Source organism: Corythoichthys intestinalis, chromosome 5, assembly GCF_030265065.1.
Source record: "Corythoichthys intestinalis isolate RoL2023-P3 chromosome 5, ASM3026506v1, whole genome shotgun sequence".
Classification (NCBI taxonomy): Eukaryota; Metazoa; Chordata; class Actinopteri; order Syngnathiformes; family Syngnathidae; genus Corythoichthys; species Corythoichthys intestinalis.
In genome coordinates, this window is record NC_080399.1 from 37,194,211 (window position 1) to 37,207,217 (window position 13,007).

A 13,007-nucleotide genomic window follows, 5' to 3' on the forward strand; every position below is an offset into this window, starting at 1 on the left:
GCATGCCGGACCCAGCCTGAGTAATCCCCCACATCATCACAGGCGAGGTCTATGGCCCTGAGAAGGTTCTCTCTACTATATGGTTCCCGGTCATACACCTTCCACCGCCATGATGAGAAGAACTCCTCTATGAGATTGAGAAAAGGTGTGTAGGGTGGCAGACATACGTTGAGAATTGTTGGTGTATATTGAACCACTCTCTAATCTGGTTGGTGCGGTGAAAGCCGATGTTATCCCAGTTGATGACATAGATAGGAGGAGGCTGTGCTGGAACCAGATTCTGCTGCTCACGGTCAATCAGGATATCCTGTAGCTCTCCCAGAATGTGAGGAGACACTGGTTGTTGAAGGACCCAAGGAGAGCATCAATTTTGAGTCGTTGTGCATTCTCAAGAGGCTAACGTGGATAGAGTCATGTGTCTTCAATTTTGACTTACCGTGTTTAAGCAATGACGCCCGTGCTTTCATTGTGTTCAACTTTTGAGGTTTGAGTCTACCATTTTGCATTTTGTGAGCAAAATGTGTTTAGTGAATGAGAAAGTGTTCATATGATTGCGCAAAGTGTGTTTTAGCAAGTGCGAAAGTGTTTAGCCTAAGTGTGAATGTGTTTAGAGAATGGCAATTGTGTTTAGAGTTGTGTGAAATTGTAGATTGAGGTGAAATGTGTTTATAGTTAAGCCAACTAGCGGCCTGATTTAATAAATGTGTTTAGGCAACTGGTCATTGTGCTCAGAGATCAAGAAATTGTGCTTTAGCAATCGAGAAAAACTGTAATGATAAAAAATATGTTCCACAAACAGAAAAGAGAGTTCTATGAATGCGCACTGATAATGATTTAAAAGACCAATTAGCTATTCAAGTAAAAATATAGTCCCCAAAAAAAAAAAAAAATTAATAGAGCTAAATTGGAAAACTAAGAGGTGTGCTCCAACCTAAAAGAAGAGTACTTCTACCCTGTAATGATTTCGGGTCAAAAAGTCAAATGGTCTAGGAGCTATTGAAGTGTGAAGCTACTAAATAAATTTTAAAAATCATAAAAAACATTATGAATAGATAAATTGGAAAACTAAGAGGTGTGCCTTGATCTCCAAGTAAAGTACTTAAACCTTGCACTGGTTTGGGGTCATAAGGTCAAAAGACCTCACAGCTATTAAAATTTGAAGCAAGCCAATGTGTCATATGTGTGTGTGAGAATGAAAATATATTTTGTGAGAGGAGAATGTATGTATGTGTATGAGTAAAATTTACATGTATATGAGAGGAGAATGTATGGATGTAAGAGGAGAATATATGTGTGTGTGTGTGTGTGTGAGAGAGTGAGTATATATGTATGTGAGAGAAAAATGTATAGATGTGAGAGGAGAATATATGTGTGTATAAGAGTGAATATTTTTTGTGTGAGAGGAGAATATATGAACATTAGAGGTAAATGCGTGTATGCGAGAGGAGAATGTATGAATGTGAGAGTGAAAATGTATGAGTGTGAGAGTGAAAATGTATGAGTGTCAGAGTGAATATATATGGATGTGAGAGGATAATATATGTGTGTAAGAGTGAATATATATGTATGTGAGAGGAGTATGTATGTGTGTGAGAGGGCCAGAATGAAAAATGTCTTGTACGGCCCCTCATAAGATCAAATTAAGACTTGTTAAATCAACAATTGTATTCGTCTATATTATACTTGATATGATTATTAATAATGTATGTGATGTGAGTTGATGTGGTTGGCTAAGTGGGTTTATATGTATTCTTTTTATGTTAACGCTCAGAAGCTAGTAATTTTTAGCTTGATATTTCTAATAACTAATAGTGACCAAAGACAAAGACAATCACACACAGGAGTAAGAAAATTGAAATAAACAGAAATATCAAATCGTCTTAAATACTTCATACTTACATACCATAATTTCTTCCCGCTAACCACACACTAGCAGTTTGTTTTAACAAGTTTGATAAGAGCAGACAAGCTATGTGTGAATTTAAAGATTTTGCGATCACAATCTCTCTCTTCAAAAAAAAAAAAAAAAAACTATACAGAATTTTTATAGTCCTTGAATATTCGACACATGCATGACTTTATATAGGACATGACAACCTTGCAGTGAGTGAGTCTGCAGTGCCCTGCAAACATAAAACATAATCAGGTTTTGAAAATGAGATTAGAGGCTTGACTTTACATATGTGATTTGATTATTTCAACAGAAGTGCTAGATGTGGTGACAGAGGATAACTCATTTAATGGCAGCTACCCATCAAGAATATGCTTATAAATAAGCACAGTGGGTGTTGATTAATCTTGTGCCAGGACAAGTGTTTATGAAATAATCAATTAGATTGATAGCCGATTGCTCCATTCAAATACAGGGGTACCTCTACATACGAATGCATCGACATGCGATCTTTTTTAAATACAACATAAAATTTGACTCACACCAGCGTTGCAATCGACGTAATGGTCACCCCTGATGTGTAATACTCAGGTGGCACGGTGGAAGAGTGGTTAGCATGTCCGAGATTGTTCGTTCAATCTTGGCTCCGGCCTCCATGTCTGGAGTTTGCATGTTCTCCCCGTGCTTGCGTGGGTTCTCTACAGATACTCCAGCTTCCCCCCACATCCCCAAAGCATGCATGGTAGGTTGATTGACATTTCAAATTGTCCGTAGGTGTTACTGTATGTGGATGGTAGTCTGTCTCTATGTGCACTGCAACTGGTTAGCAACCAGCTCAGGGTGAACCCGGGCTCTTGCCCGTTGTAAGCTGGGATAGGCTCCAGCACCCACACAACCGAAAAGATAAGCGGTTCAGAAGATGAACAAATTAATATTTGACCCAGTATATTTATTGTTCAAAGTAAACCAAAATTGAAGTCAAAACAGATTGTTTCAATGTAAAAAATGGCTGGTCCACTGATACATTAGACAGCATTCCTGCTTTAACATTTTCCTACACCTACACTGTTCATGACTCTGTTGTTATATTTAATACAGTATTAGATACCTCAAGATGAGAAGCTTTGAAAGCACAAACACCACCCACACTAAATACATTTTGGCTTTATCTACTGGTATACAGTTTGCTCCTTGATGGATTGAAATAGAACCTAAGCTTATCTGAAGTCAAGGCCTGACTATTCAACAGATGTGCGATGAGATCAACTCGAAGCATTTACAAATTCACACAGGAAACTGTTTGCATGCACCTGTATTCTACAGTGTCTTACCATTCAGTAGAAAGAACAGAGGAGTCAAAATTCTCACAGCAAAATGCAGGTGACACCAAATTGTGTAACTCCAAAAGTCTAAAATAGCCAAACAGTGGTCGTTTTTCCTTTCAACTCTCACACATCCTTCATGTCCAAATAGCACATTAATCATGTGACTTGTCACATGTGGTATTTCGTTTGCAGGTGTGTAAATATTTTGTTGTTTTATGAAATTGGTAGGGTGACCATTCACTCTTTGCTAGTATTGAAAGATGTCGAGTTTATTTGAACTGGAAGCAGTTCCACTCAAAAATGGATGGACCTCTATCACCATCAATGGCAGTAAACTTAGTATACTTAGTTCTTTAAGGCTGACGGGTTAAGCGGTAGAAAATGAGTCATTGTATCTAGCCGTCTTTGAGATATGTCTAAAAGAAGTTCTTTTGTCTTTCACTGCCAACCTGAATGAAACCCTCAGAACACTTAAGACCAGGCGAGGTAATGTTTTTGGAATCCGTCTAACTCCTTTGGGATGAACTAGAACAGAAATTGGAAGTCATGTTGTGGTCTCCCCAGAGGAGTAGAAACCCTGTGCATGATGGTTAATACCGTTTCCTGATGTAACAACATTATATACTGTATATACATGTAACCTCCCTGTAAATAGTCTGATGTCATTAAGCTAAAATCATTGAATAATGAATTCCTGTTAAAGTTTGTATTTCATCTGAGGAATTTGTTGAAGTTTAACCAATAAGGCACAGGAATGCATTGTATCAATGCGGATTTCACATGCCCATTAGCTGTAAAAAGCGCTGACACTGGCCGACTCGTACCGACGTGAAGGACACACCGCCAACGTTATGGTCCACAGATGCTCACACTGGTCCAATGTGCCATTGTCCGATATGCACACACACACACACAGCCCCACATGCGGAGCTACATGGCACACAAAATTCAGCAGTGACTTCATTCATTTAAATACGAACATGATCATTTCTCTGACAACAAACAAAAATATCATTCATATGAGAAGACGTACAAGGGCATTGCCATGGCAACCAAATACTAAAGTAAAAAGGAATAATCACATTGGTTTATTTTGCGTGCTGCAGGTCAGTTCTTCTCATGTTATCTCACATGAACCCTTTGTAACATCTATTTAGAGTCGTGTCAAAGAAATAATTAATTCTTTTCCTTTGTGTAGTTACTGTGACTCCTTTAGTAGACTGATGTATAAGGAAATCGGTCCCTGATCACTACGAGAAAACAAAAGAAGTTCATGTAGCTGCAGTGGGGCGTGGACTCACCACAGGTTCACCTCTGAAAGCGATGCCGCTTACGTTATTGCAAAAGGCAGCGACCACCCCCCCTTACGACGAACAGTTGTTAGAATGTCTCATGTCATGTGCGTCCCTGTCGGTTGGCTTCCCCAAGGTGCTTATTTGGTACACTCTCTGCTTTGTTGCACCTGCTGATCATGTCAGGATATCAGCGGGGGCCTTGTTAAATGTGTGTTTTTCCATTTTATTCATATGTAGAGAAAATAAGTGAAAAACAGACTCCCTTCCTTCATCAGGAAGAAAAACATTGATTCTACCTTTTTCGTACTTCAGTAATCACCAGGAGAACATAGATAACTTTAGAGATTTGCTGCATTTTTTTCCCCACAAAAACTGTAGATAATGAGAACTTTGAGACCATTACTTTTTGCTCAAGAGACCTCCTTCTGAACTGTGGTTTCAAATGCAGCAATATCTTTTGATGGCAAAATGTTCACGTACCTAGCAATATGGACATACATTACGTAAATTACCAGTATGCATGTCAGTCACATCACTGCTAATGTTCACTTTCTGTTCAGATGGCAACAGCAATACCAAATGTGTTGTTGTTGTAATTGTCACATTTATGACACATACTTTTGCGAACTACCAAATCCCAAGGGTGTAGGTTTGCATAGGGACGATAGGGACATAACACTATCAACTTTTCAGTGTTTGCTCAATTTGTCCCTACCAAATTGTAAGCAGTCTTATATGCATGATATAATGAGTTCAGTTATACAGTACATTTAGATTGTCTTCCCATATGTTGAAAGGATAAACCATTATTAAGTGAACTATTTCAAACTTACTGTACATTTACCCCATTTCACTTGCTGAATGTGCCGGTCCATTTTTCCCCCCTCAAGCATACGTTTCATTGGCTGATGACTTGACCCACCCCCGACACACACACTCACACTCACACAACCCCAACAGAAATACATGTCAAAAAACATGCCGCCTCCTCCACCCCCTTCAAAGAGGAGGGATATTAAAAGTTTTTTTGGCCAGCAGCAGCCACTGTAAATGATTTAAAAAGATGTTAAAAAAAAAATGTTGTGGAGGTGGGGAACACACCACTAATTTTGCTACTGAAAGTCCGACCTGCATCAGAGTTAGCATAACATTAAACTGTGAACATGCTAACCTGCAAAACTCGAGTAGGAAGCTGCTTATGGAGAAGTGTCCTTCTGTTTGTGTTTTCTACAGTTACCATTAATTAAACTGTCAGAAATGTAGTGAACTCTGCTGGAAACTACAGAATTAGAAAAACGTGAGCAAGAAGCAACACAACATACACACAACATAATCATGATTAACTACGTACATAAAAAATAAATAAATAAATGGGGTGGGGGATGCCGCAAGCTACCCACGATTGACTGGTCGATCGTGATCAACGTAATGAGCACCCCTGATTTAGCATATCAATTAATTAGGTTCATCTCCGTGAGAAATGTAGCCCTGACACCGGTTCACCCAATCTTTTGGTCTTATTAATGTCCCATTCCAAGCAAAAAGTGTACATCCAGGTTACACTGTTATATCATCCCTACAAATGTCGAGACCAAACCTATGCCCTTGACAAAATCTGTTCAAAAACATAACAGTAATAATAATCTGTTTAAATCCTATATGCTTAACCTCAGAATTTTCTGCCTGTTGGGATCAATTCACAGGCTGCACTCTGTGAAGTGTCTATTTCAGGGGTATCAAACCCATTCCACAAAGGGTTACAGAGGGTCCTGGTCTTTGTTCCAACAGAGCCAGCACAGACAGTTCAACCAATGAGGTTTCTGCTTAAACAAGCAGCACCTGACTGCAATCAATTGTAAACACCAGATTGGTGAAAGGCTGTCCTCATGATGGGTTTGAAGAGAAACCCGCACCCAATGCAGCCCTTTAAAGAGCATACGACAGGAGAAAAAAAGTCTTTAATAGCATTAATATGTAAATTAGAATCATATTTTCAGACGATTTGACTTTATACAATGATTTAGCAAAGCGCAGATGACGAGAAATTAGTCTTTTAATCTGCCAGTTAGCCACGCCTACCATTATAGGGCTCGAGTGTCCCCAACAGGTGGATGACGTCAGCGGGAGACTGGGCTCATCGGTTTTACTATTCAGCCCATTGAGGGGGAATTATTCAGAATGAGGAAAACGCGACGAAGAGAGCCGCAAAATGTCATTGTTTCAGTCTCTCTACTCCAATATTTTTACAGGATATTCTTTTTATCCAAGTATTTTCCCCAATAGCTATATAAATGGCTTGAGAAGGACCAGTTAGCCCGTCGAGGGGGAACTATTCACAACGAGGAAAACGCGACGAAGAGAGCTGCAAAATGTCATTGTTTCTGTCTCTTTACTTCAATATTTTTACAGGATATTCCCAATTGCTAAATAAATGGCATGGTCATGACAAGTAACAGTCTTGTGCTAAATGGAATATGAAATAATAAAAATGCACTTATTCAGGACGACATGGAAAAATTACTCCATAATGGTCAAAACGGTCCACTTCACCTTTACTGTCGCACCTCCCGAACAATATTTTATGACACCTAAATCGGACATATGTCATTTCCCTTCCCTGGCTTCGGAGAATGTAAACAAACCAAGAGGCGCGACAGCTAGCCGACATGCTAACCCGAACCGAGTTATGTTTCAAAGTCTTCGAAGCGGAAAATGACACATAACTAGCCCAGATTATTTGACATGACGACTGGGTTGTCGATTGTCTTCGCGGATCAGCAAACCGCCCGGCGGAGAGCAATTTACAGTTCGTTCCCCGGAGGAGGGCGGCTGCAGCTGTTGTGCAGCTAACGTGCAGTTAATGTGCACGAAGAGAGCTTTTTACATGCCTATCAATGATCAAACGTAAGTAGTCCTTTATTTAAAGAAAGTTTGTAGTGTTTACTTCGTAATCGCTGTATTAACATTTGACATAATACAAAACAAAATTTTTACTCACTTCCTCGTAAGTCCAATTGTAACGGGTACACAGTGTATCCGTAGTAGCACGTGGAAACCTCGCCGCCGATTCCTTCATGTAAGGATGCTAACGGCTGCGCCGCTGACTCGAGCTTTATTGGCGCAGTGGCAAGCGGGACGCGGGGCGGCATTGACACTCGGGTTACAAATGGGGGCTCGTCCGGGATCGGCAGCGAAGGTTTCGGGGGGGAGAGTGTAACGGGTACACAGCGTATCCGTTGTTGTAGCACGTGGAAACCTCCCCACCGATTCCTTCATGTAAGGATGCTAACGGCTGCGCCGTTGGCTCGAGCTTTATTGGCGCAGTGGTTAACGTCCTTGCCTGCCGACTAGATTCGTCGCGGTGCGCGGAGTCGCGTCCCAGCCTGGTCAGAGGTGGGAGCGGAACACGGGGCGGCATTGACACTCGGGTTACAAATGAAATCGGCGGGGAGGTCGTCCGGGATCGGCAGCGAAGGTTTCGGGGGGAGAGTGTAAAGGGTACACAGTGTATCTGTAGTAGCACGTGGAAACCTCCCTGCCGATTCCTTCATGTAAGGATGCTAACGGCAGGCAAGGACGTTAACCACCGCGCCAATAAAGCTCGAGCCAACGGCGCAGCCGTTAGCATCCTTACATGAAGGAATCGGCGGGGAGGTTTCCACGTGCTACAACGGATACACTGTGTGTGTGTCCGTTACACTCTCCCCCCGAAACCTTCGCTGCCGACCCCGGACGAGGCCCCATTTGTAACCCGAGTGTCAATGCCGCCCCGCGTTCCGCTTCCACCTCTGACCAGGCTGGGACGCGAACTCGCGCACCGCGACGAATCTAGTCGGCAGGCAAGGACGTTAACCACTACGCTAATAAAGCTGGAGCGAACGAAGCCGCCGTTAGCGTCCTTACGTGAAGGAATCGGCGTGGAGGTTTCCACGTGCTACAATGGATACACTGTGTGTGTGTCCGTTACACAATGGTCCCACAGTAGTAGGGCTTGGCCAATATCCACGGTGAATGGGAACCTTTTGAAACTCCAAAAAGGCGCACACGCCTCTCCCTCATAAAGCAAGATTTTTCTGCAGCCGTTTGGCTGGCATGATGCGAAAAATAAACGTATTAATCCGCAAAATCAGCTGTATCCGTAGTCCTCATACACAACAGTAGGGTGTATAGTGAAGAGGAATCCTTCTCCCTTACACGTCACAGCGCCCTCCTCCTCAATGCAAGACCGAAGCCGGAAGTCACTCATTTTCATGGCGCGGGATTCAAAAAACTAAATAAATATAGCGATGACTTCCACACACATCCAAGCGGTCCATATCATTCAGGAGCACAAAATACCGCGTGTATTATGAAATAAACATGCTTTTTCGTGTCACACATTTTAAGGACTGGTTTGGCACCCCTGGCTTATGTTGAAGGAAGGTTTGTCACGGGACTGCGCCAAGTGCTGTCCCAATTCAGTGAAACCAGAACAAAACTTCCCTTACACACTCCTTGTCAGCCATTTTGCATTTTTTACTCCTGGATACACTTTACACACTTCTTCTCACTAACCTTATCAAGAATGCTTTGTGTACTATTTCATTCATTCATTCATTCATTTTCCATGCCGCTTTTCTTTTTCAACTAAAAGTATTCGATTTCAAATGGCGGAATTTACTGGCGACATGACGTAAAAATTAAAGTATTCAAATTTAAGATGTCTTAACTGTAGGGTTTTGACGTCAAAATCTGTGACTGTTAATTCTGTTTTATGTGTTTGACGCAATAAAATATTACTTTCAAATGTTTGAGGTTCAAATTTTATCAAATTGTTAAAGACTGTAAATTTTAAAATGTGTGCAAGTGTGCGACCTATAAATTGAGACACGGCTAATTTGTTTCTACTGATGTGACGTGTGGAAAAATCAGGAAATGGCACATGTCAACATGCATTTATTCATCTTCCATTCCACTTAGCCTCTCGAGGGTCACGGGGGTGCTGCAGCCTATCCCAGCTAACTGTGAGTAGTAGGTGGTAAGCCTGAACGATATATCGTTTAAACATCGCCATCGCGATGTGCGCGTGCGCGATAGTCCCATCGCAAGCATGTGTGATAGTTTTTATTTGATTTTTTTTCCACATACGCCGTGCTTTCTGCTCTGCCTCAGCTTCACACCCTCCCTCTCCCAGCCCTTTGTTCCTCACAGTCACTGCAGCACTTACTTATTAAAGATAATGATGCTCGTTTGTCTTAGATCTTGCCAAAGAAGGGGACTTCAAGGCGGAGCAATGTGTCAATCATCGTTTAACTTGTTAAATAGTTTCTGCAAGGAAGCCGCGCTGGAATGAATGTGTGTGTGTGTGGACACGTTGGAGACATATAAAATAAATGCCAGAAGTGATCATGAGGAGTTTGAAATTTCTACATGTCACTCCAAGAGTCGCAGCTAAGGTAGATAAACAGAAGCATTTAATAAAGCCGAGCATTTTTCTACTACAGTACTTTATTCTTGTTCAAAAATGATTTGGTTGGACAGTTATGTTTAAAACTGATAATAATTACGACATTTGAAGTGCTTGAAAACCATTTATTTATATACATTTTTTAAAATCACTTGGGGGGAAAAAAGTGAGAAAAAAACATGTCTTATATGTATCTCTTTCCAATGCTAAATCTGAATAAATACATTGAGCACAAAAAACACAAACACAAAAAAAAAAAAAAAAATTGGGGGGGTGCCCTACTTCGCGGTTTTTCACTTATCGCAGCGGGTTCTGGTCCCCATTAACCGCAAAAAACGAGGGCTCACTGTACACTGTGGTGATGGTGAGTCATCCAAAGTCTTTCCAAACAACTATTCAAGTCATCTAGTGAAAATTTCTTTAATTCTTTAATTATCGCAATATAATATCGCAATATATCGCAAACCCCCAAAAAATCGCAACAATAGTTTTTTCCAATATCGTTCAGGCCTAGTAGGTGGGGTACATTGCCAGCTAATTGGAGAATACAAGGAGAGAAACAACCACTCATGCGCACACTCGAACGAGTAGCAACGGGAATACGATTACACCCAACTCCCATGTGGCACAATAAAACTGTTCAGCCTATAAAGACACTCAGATTCCTAAATTCTCCATGTTTCGGCAGCTAAAAAACACAAGCTTAAAAAATGTAAAGGAAGTAAAAGTACATTTCTGGGTGTAAAGAGTTGGGTTTTAATTCACTGAAAATATGACTTGGCACTGAATGAGTTATAGCTGCACAACCATCCGTTGTTGTTAATGCTTGTGTGAAAAAACTGGCATTCTTGTAATATTGCGACTTTTGTCTTGACAATAAGATTACTGCTTCATGACTTTTTCGTGTGTGTGTAACTGTGTGTGTGTTTTGTTTTCTTTGGTGTTGGCCTGATGCTCTAATACTCATATATTTCCCATAAGAAAGTGAGTGTTTCAACAAGGCTTCAGATCTAATAATGGTGGATTACCATCAGTGAACAGACTGGAATATAGATTAAGGTTGAGGATGTTCTTTGGTTTGGTTTTACCTATTGATTTGGTATAAGATGTGTTCGGTCACATGGAGCGCAAAAAGTCACATGCTTTCCAACAGACTATATAAGGGGCCTGGGGGGGAATTTTTATGTTTCACTTCACCTCAAACCGTTCTATTTCAAATGGATTGGACGTCTATCATTGTTAATGGCAGAAAATTAGTTAAAAGTCTTAGTATCCTTCTGGTAAATCCATTGTGGTCACATTCAAATCTACACTCTTCATACTGTGAAATATGCTATATGCAGTGTTGTTAATAATGGCATTAGAGTCTTTTCACTCGTGAGTAATGTCATCATTTACTTTTTAAAAAACTTTTCTTTGCAGTTACTGAGGATACGAAAGGTGCAGTGGCGGGGCACGTTACTAAAATTTGATTGAATGAAGTGCGAGTTGTCCAATTTTGTCACACATCAGCTGCCTGCTTGGAGAGAGCGGGGGCAAAGACACCGTTGCAAACATGATGATGATTGGCTAGGTGGGAAGATGATGCCCTCCTTCACTGCACGCTCTGACAAACACAACAAGACAGTGATAATGGCGATGGCCAAGGAATTTCAAAGGCAGCGTTCTCAAACTTGAATTATGTTTAATATTGTTACTTTACGGAATATCTTCTGCTTATTGTGCTGTAGGCCTAACATACAGTTTTAGAGATTTGCACCGGTCAGTTTACATTTGTGTTTTCTTAACAGACTGTAACATATTTGATCCAAATAAATACCAAATGTTCTAAAATAATGTATATAATGTTTTTATTCTTCAATCAGTTAATATAAACACATTTGATGTTAATGATGTGATAGAATGTATAATGTAATCATGTGTAGAACATGAAAAGTACGTCAATTACTTCGCTGAGTAACTAATTACTCTTACAATGAGATAACTTAGTTACTAACTCAGTTACTTTTTGGGAGAAGTAATTTATAAATGTAACTAATTACTGTCTTAAAGTAAGATTACCAGCACTGGCTATACATGTATTTTGTGTAAGGGCCCTGCCCGTCGTACTGTATATTATACAGGAAATACAGAGTCTTCTCATTTTATAGGGCAAATTGCTATTTTTTTGTCATTAAAAAAAACTAACTTAACACCAAAAGACCTGGCATCCACATCCATTTACATCACGTTGTGTGTCATGTAGGCCACAATATTCATATTTGGTATAGAAGTGTGGCCAAAGTAAGCCAAAATGTGAAGTGTACATACACTACTGACCAAAAGTATTGGTATTCCTGCAATTCTGTCTGATAATGCTCAATTTCTCCCAGAAAACGATGGCAATTACAAATGCTTTGGTAGTAATATCTTTGTATATTTTGCTTGCAATGAAAAAACAAAACAAAACAATAAAAAAATGATTATCATTTTACACAAAACTCCAAAAATGGGCCAGACAAAAGTATTGGCACCCTTTGAAAAATCATGTGATGCTTCTCTGATTTGTGTAATTAACAGCACATGTTACTTACCTGTGACACAAAACAGGTGGTGGCAATCACTAAATCACACTTGCAGCCAGTTAAAATGTATTAAAGTTGACTCAACTTCTGTCCTGTGTCCTTGTGTGTAACACATTTAGCATGGAGAAAAGAATGAAGACCAAAGAACTATCTGAGGACTGAGAAGCAAAATTTTGAGGAAGCATGGGCAATCTCAAGGCTACAAGTCCATCTCCAAAGACCTGAATGTTCCTGTGTCTACCATCCGTAGTGTCATCATTAAGTGTAAAGCCCATGGCACTGTGGCTAACATCGTTAGATTTGGACGGAAAAGAAAAATTGACGGGAGATTTCAAAGAAAGATTGTGCTGATGGTGGATAAAGAACCTCGACTAACATCCAAACAAGTTCAAGCTGTCCTGCAGTCCGAGGGTACAACAGTGTCAACCCGTACTATCCGTCGGCGTCTGAACGAAAAGGGTCTCTATGGTAGGACACCCAGGACGA